The following is a 6,552-nucleotide window of genomic DNA, read 5'->3' on the forward strand; positions in this document are numbered from 1 at the left end:
TGATATAGCTGCGTGTGCAAAGTCACAGACTCCATGCACAAAGTAATAAGTGACGACGATGCTGACCCCCCCCCCAGATCGTACTCTACCGTCGGGGGGTCACCGCCGTCTAAAGTCCGACTCATTTTAGTCTGACAAACGTGTTCTGGAATTTGCTGGTGCCATGAAAATTAATATGAATAATAAAAAACTACTAAGAAAATAGTGCTATAGAAGTCAGATATTCAACAGATCACATCCCCACACAATAGGGCGTATTAATCGGCTTTCGTACCCCCGGATGAGAGACCACCGTCGTCTAGGGACCCAGCTATAGTCCGTTCAGCACTTTATAGATATTTGAAATCAAAAAAGTAAACTGTTACAAAAGTTCAATATTTAATAGCTCTCGTCATATCATGAAATTTTGTGTTGTCGGTCTTCATACATTTGGTATGACGTTGTAACACCATATATTCAAATATTTGGTACGACCAATGCAAACCAATAAAACCAGTAGGCCTAAATTCATGCTACTGTATTTTGTTAGAGCTCAAAACAATATGACTGCACTTTTGAATTCTTGGAAAATGTATTTCAATCCTGGGTAGAATAGGACTTTTACATTATAAATACCTCATGCATTCCGAATGTGCTGCATATTGACAGCCAGCACTGTCGACAAGGTTAATCAAAGGTATAATTTTGATTTTGCAGCTTGAAATCTTTTTAGAAACATGCAACCAAAGAAAACTCCACAACGCCGCATTTCAAAGCAAACTTGTTATTTCGAAGTGGTGCTTTTTCATCTATTCAAGAGTTTTTTTTTTTTTTCAAAAGCAAATATAGCGTTAATTAATAATTCATTCTTAAGTAATAATTTTAAAAATAATTCCTCTTTTTCCTTGACTTTAGTTTTTAATGTTCAAAAGTGTTGCAATTGCAAAGATTTAAACCAGACCCTTTTCATTAGTGCCAGGCCACGATTATCCTTTGAAAACGGTCTTGTCAACAGCATCCTGCTAAAACCAGTCACAAAAAGAAAAATGACTGTTTGATAAAGAAGATAAAAGCATTGCAGACTGCAGTATCATGTTTCTGAAAAGATGAAATTCAAAACCACATTTGTTCTGCAGTAATTAAATTGCCCGATTGAATCTTTAAAATATCGCATTCACAAAGCACATAAGTAGCCTAGCTGCATACAGTGCACACCGTTTCGACCTTCCGGTCTCCTCAGTGACACTGGAATGGCCATGGAGATATATACCTCCATGTGACATTTTCTCATTAGTGGTACCTAAACACTAAAAAATGGTACTACTGCCAACCTTGCCAAAGTGATTGGATGACGAACATTGTTATGCAAGAAACTAGACTCAAAATTTTGTTGACAGGTGACAGAATACAGCAAGCCATCACCAGTAGGTTATTATTCGATTAATTTTTCTCTGTTATAGGCTGCTTGCTTAAAATTTACTGACCAATACAATCGTCACTGAGGCAATAAAATAATCGCCACGACATCTCAGGAAAACTTATTACAAGTATAGCAAGTTTTCGTTGATGATCCAAATACAAGTTCATCTGAACTTGATTTCTATAAAAGCTAAAACATTTTCTTTATTACTTTTGCTTTTAGGCACAATGCTTGGAAAGAGTTGCATTTAAAAAAGAAAAAGGTTGCATTATAAAATTGCTGGAAATAACTCAAAAATATCTTGCTGTATCGGTCTTGTTCATTTTGGAAACAGTTTGAAGCTGTAAAGAAAAGTTGCTAAAGCTTGCTTTATCTAAATTACAGATGGTTGTTCTATGTTTAATCATTTTCAAGTTGTTAAAAGACCTTAGCTGTTGTACTGTAGAGCAGGGCTTCCCAAAGTGGGGGTCGCGACCCCCAGAGGGGTCGCGTAACGAACTTCGGGGGTCGCAGAAAGTATACAAATTTTACAAAAAGCACTGCATATTATCACTTATATGCAAAATGCTATGAAAGTCGTGAGTCGTGAGTATGAGAGTCGTGCACTGCAATAGGCTACCCGTATTTTTTAAATTTATATAGCCTAGTGAAATATGGAATAGGAGTTTAAAATCCTCTTTTATGCATTGCAAATGTGGATTTCAAAACTAAAGCCAATGCTTTAACAGATTATTAGTGTTAAAAAATTAAGTCGTGAATTTTCCAACGGAAAAAGTGTAGCCTTTGTCCACCGTGTTTGTAAAGACGTTTTGGGAAAGGCTTTTCAAATTATGTTATTTGTCAGGTTTGCCTGAAAAACGGGTACGAATTTAATTTGTCCTTCCAAGGAGAAAACATTTATGTTTTTATATGGAAACCTAAAGTTGAAGCGTTCATCAAAAAATTAAACATCTAGAAACAAAACATTGAAAATGAGTTATTTGAAATAATCCCATTTACTGAAAAGTTCTTTGGCTAACAATGGCGTGGAATCAAACGTTATATTAAGCCTCTGGTTATCGACACTTCTCAAGACTGTTGAAAGAGCTTAAAAGTATTTTCTTCCAGAATTGGACAATACTTTTAAATTTGATCCAAAACCCATTTGGTTGGTTGATTTTGAATCTTTATCCTCGGACTGACAAAGCCTTGATGGGTTATTCCTGGTAGTTTCGCATACTCGCAGAGGCTCTTGACACAGGGCCGGTTACCGAGATTGGCAGAGTGAAGTTTTCCGATTGTTGCCGAAGAAGTATTCCATTCACTAGGTGCCGTTTAATGGAGAGCCGTCCTGAAATGCGTTGCTCAAGCGCACACCCCGAGAGTCGAACTTGCGCCGCGTGATCTTGAGCTGGGCGCGTAACCACTGAGCTAACGGGGCGGATCATGCAAAAACAAAGTACCGATTACCTCTCTTTCAAATCTCAAGAAAAATTTGCAGATCTATCTTTTAACTAAGTTGTGGCTTGAATTTTCTGGAAAAAAGTTTCACACTTTTTGGCTTAGCCTAATGTTAGACCGGAATATACACCATTAGGCCTATATGGCTTAGGAGTGACCGCACTCCTGCCGTTTGTCTCCACGTATATGTGCGTGTCAGTGTTTTCAAAGTTGATAAAATACCGTTCCAGCGCAAATAACATTGAAGCTGCCTTGAGACCAGCATTGACAAACATCGAGCGACGGCTAGACTTGCTTTGTCGCAGAGAGCAGTCACACCCATCACACTGAATAAATGTGTTTACTGTTGTTTGGTTTTGTTTTCAACAGGCTACAAGGCCTAGTAAAGTAATAGGCTTCGAGTACGGAAAACTTGCTTTTAGTTTTCGTTCAAATTAAACCTTTCAATATATATCACAAACGTATATTTCGCATTGTTTATTCCTTTAACCGAAAAGGGGGTCGCGGAAAATTTTAGGAGATTAAAAGGGGTCGCGAGCAAAAAAGTTTGGGAAGCCCTGCTGTAGAGCGACAATAATTAAAACCATAAAATTATCATTTTCAAACACTTGCCCACAGGCCCGGATTTAGGGGGGGCAGAGGGTGCAGGTGCCCCGGGCCCCCCGACGTGGAAAATATGTGATTTTATGTTATTTTTTCCTTTCAGCCTTTAAAAGTTTCTGCAAAATGCTGTGCAGTGGTGGATTAACGCTACTGTTGACGTAGAGGTGATTTTTCGCGCCTTAGGCTTGAAAAATTTTTTTGCACGGGGGCCCCCCAATCTAAAAGTGCCCCAGGCCCCCATCAGCTAAATCCGGCCCTGCTTGCACAGACAAGGATGTTCAGCCAGTAAGCTACGTCATCAAGAGTAGACCATGACAGGCATTATTAATGAATCTGTAAGAATATTTGCGCTTTCCTTCATGCAGTCAAGACAACCTTGCTCGAATCAAATCCTTTTGTTTCCTGTCATGGTTCTGATCAAAAGAAATTAAAAATAATTAATTGACATTCAAAAGCGTGTTTGCTTGCCAATACATCATCAGTCAAATAACTTGCTTTCCGATTTAAATCACACTTTTTGTTTCTTGCCTTCATAGGTAACGTTTGTTAAACAACTTTTAGAATTTGAAGCCAAAATATCTTGAGTATCACTAAAAGGTGAAACTTTCGTTTAATTTATAACTATTTTCTATTTCCAACTTTATTGTTTTCCAATAGCCTATGTTGGTAAAATTAAAACTCGCTCATTTGCATTGAACTGCAAATAATGACAACTTGGCTTGAACTTCAAGGGCACAATGAAAGAACGACATTTTCAATCATGTTTTTATCAAATGCAACCCTGTGCCCACTCTATATAATTATTGTCTTTTTTGTCCAGAGAAATTAAATTACAAACTAAGTTTTGGACAAAAAATTATGTAGCATTTTGAAAGGTTAATTTTTTTGTCTATTTTCAACTAAAGTTACTAAAATGAATCGAAATACTGAAACAAAATTAAATAATTGTCTTCAAGTTTCACCATGAGAGACTCATAAAAATGTTTCATGCATTGTTATCAGCCTGTGCACAACATCACACGTTTTATAAGCTCTTAGTTTTAAAAGTTTTTAGTAAATTCATATGAAAACTTCAAATCCATTGATCCACTTACTTGGGTCGGTAGTGTTACTTTGTGTTAATAAAGTCGCAGAAAACATGAACAAAAACAAACTATAATTTATTAAAATCATTGCCTTTGTTAAATGTTCAAGCCTATACTCTGTACACATTTACAGCACGAAGTGTTAATAAGCAGCTAGTTCAATACAGTGGCGGATCGAAGTTACTTTATTCATCGTGAATTTACAAGAATGGATCAATGCGGACCTACTCATCGAGTTTTATTAAAATCTCTTCTAAGGTTACTTACTGAATCCGTTCCTGGTACAATATGCAACAACATTATATTGCGCAAGATTGTCAGTAATAAACAACATTTCCTTGTCACTTTTGTCTATCTGCTACCATACACTTCCCAGAGAGAAAAATCTGTCATATTTACATTGATTCAACGTCTGCACACGTTGAATCAATGTAAAAACGACGGATTTTGCTGTCTGAGTCATAACCTTGTCTTTGTACTTATTAGTTTTGGTTTTGTTTAAATTTTGTATATTATGTTGGATTGTTGGTGTGACTAACCCAAACCAAAAAAACTAGTAGCCTACCTCTATCCTATCAAATAAATAATAAAGTACCGTAATACATAAATCAGCATGTCTTAGTTACTTTCATCAACCTCTTACGTATCTTCTTATACAAGAAGCACTTTGACGAGAAAACCGCAAAGTCCAATTGGTGCTTCTTGTAAACTTTTATTTAATTAGCAGTTATATTTATAATTCGCTTGGTTCGTGCCAATTAAGCAATTTGCTAGTAGACATCTCACTGTGGTTGCATTGAGCATGGGTTTTTGGAGGTTAAAACTCCCATTGAGCTTGATATTTGCAATTTTTGTATTGTTTATGGCTTATCATGGCTTTATTTAAATGCACCATCTATATTTCTAACTTTTATGTAAAGTAAGTTTTGTGAACACGTATTTGTGTTACAGCAATTATAGCCAAGAAACTATATGCAACGAAACAAACAAGTGAAAAATTGAGTAGCTGGCAACGAAATTTCTAACTTTTTCGCTTGCTTTTGTTTTTTGATGATAGCTAACCTATTTTTTGTAGGTGACAGTTTCCACCGTTTGATTGGACATCTCCTAGGTCCTTGCGTGAGCAACTTTAATGTTACGTTGAAACATTTTTAAAACAATGTTTTGTTTCGTTTTGACGGAAAATTCTTTTATTTTCTTGGACTTCGAGATCCCAGCAATTTGGTTGCGCTATGCGGTGAAAAAAAGAAAATGAAATGCCAATGCACGAGAATCGTAGGCTATACAAGGTAGAAAGCGTCAAGACAAAAATGCGTGGGATTGCGTAAAAAGTGTTTATTTTCAGATAAACTGACTGCTTTCACTCAGGGGTGTTTCAAACAAGACACAACCTATTTCAAAACTCTGTTTTGTTTGTTAAATAAATAATAATTAATCGCAGGGTTTGTAGAGATTTTTATTATCTTTAACCCACCTTTTTCAGTTGCAAAGTAAAAGCGAATCACTGCAACGACTATTTCATATTCGTTTTTGTTACAAAATGCCATCTTAACGTAACTCAACTGAAAAACGTCTTTGTACTTCACAGGAAACATCGACCAAATTTTGAATCGACAGTGAATTGCATTCACGATTTGCATCGCATAATTCCATTAACCAACAAATTTTTAATAAAAAAAAACGCACGCTAATGTTCGTCAAGCTTTCTCGACCATCCTGTAGCCTTAATCATCAGCACAATGACAAGTGTACGTTTAGTGACCTGTCATAAGCCCACTTTCGTTTCAGCCGTGAACTAAATGTAGGCTACGATTTGAATGGTCTCATTAATTTTTTTCAACCCCTCCTCCTCCCAGGGAAAAATTCCTGCGTACGCCACTAGTGGTTGACAGTACGAATTGTGATTTATTACATACCACAAATGGAAAATCATCACGCTAAGTTAACTTATATAGTTAGAAGACATTACGTTAAACGTACATTCACTGCACTAAGTCTGAGGGTGGGATGGCGCAGCCGATAAGA

This window comes from Aplidium turbinatum, chromosome 12, assembly GCF_918807975.1.
Source record: "Aplidium turbinatum chromosome 12, kaAplTurb1.1, whole genome shotgun sequence".
Classification (NCBI taxonomy): domain Eukaryota; kingdom Metazoa; phylum Chordata; class Ascidiacea; order Aplousobranchia; family Polyclinidae; genus Aplidium; species Aplidium turbinatum.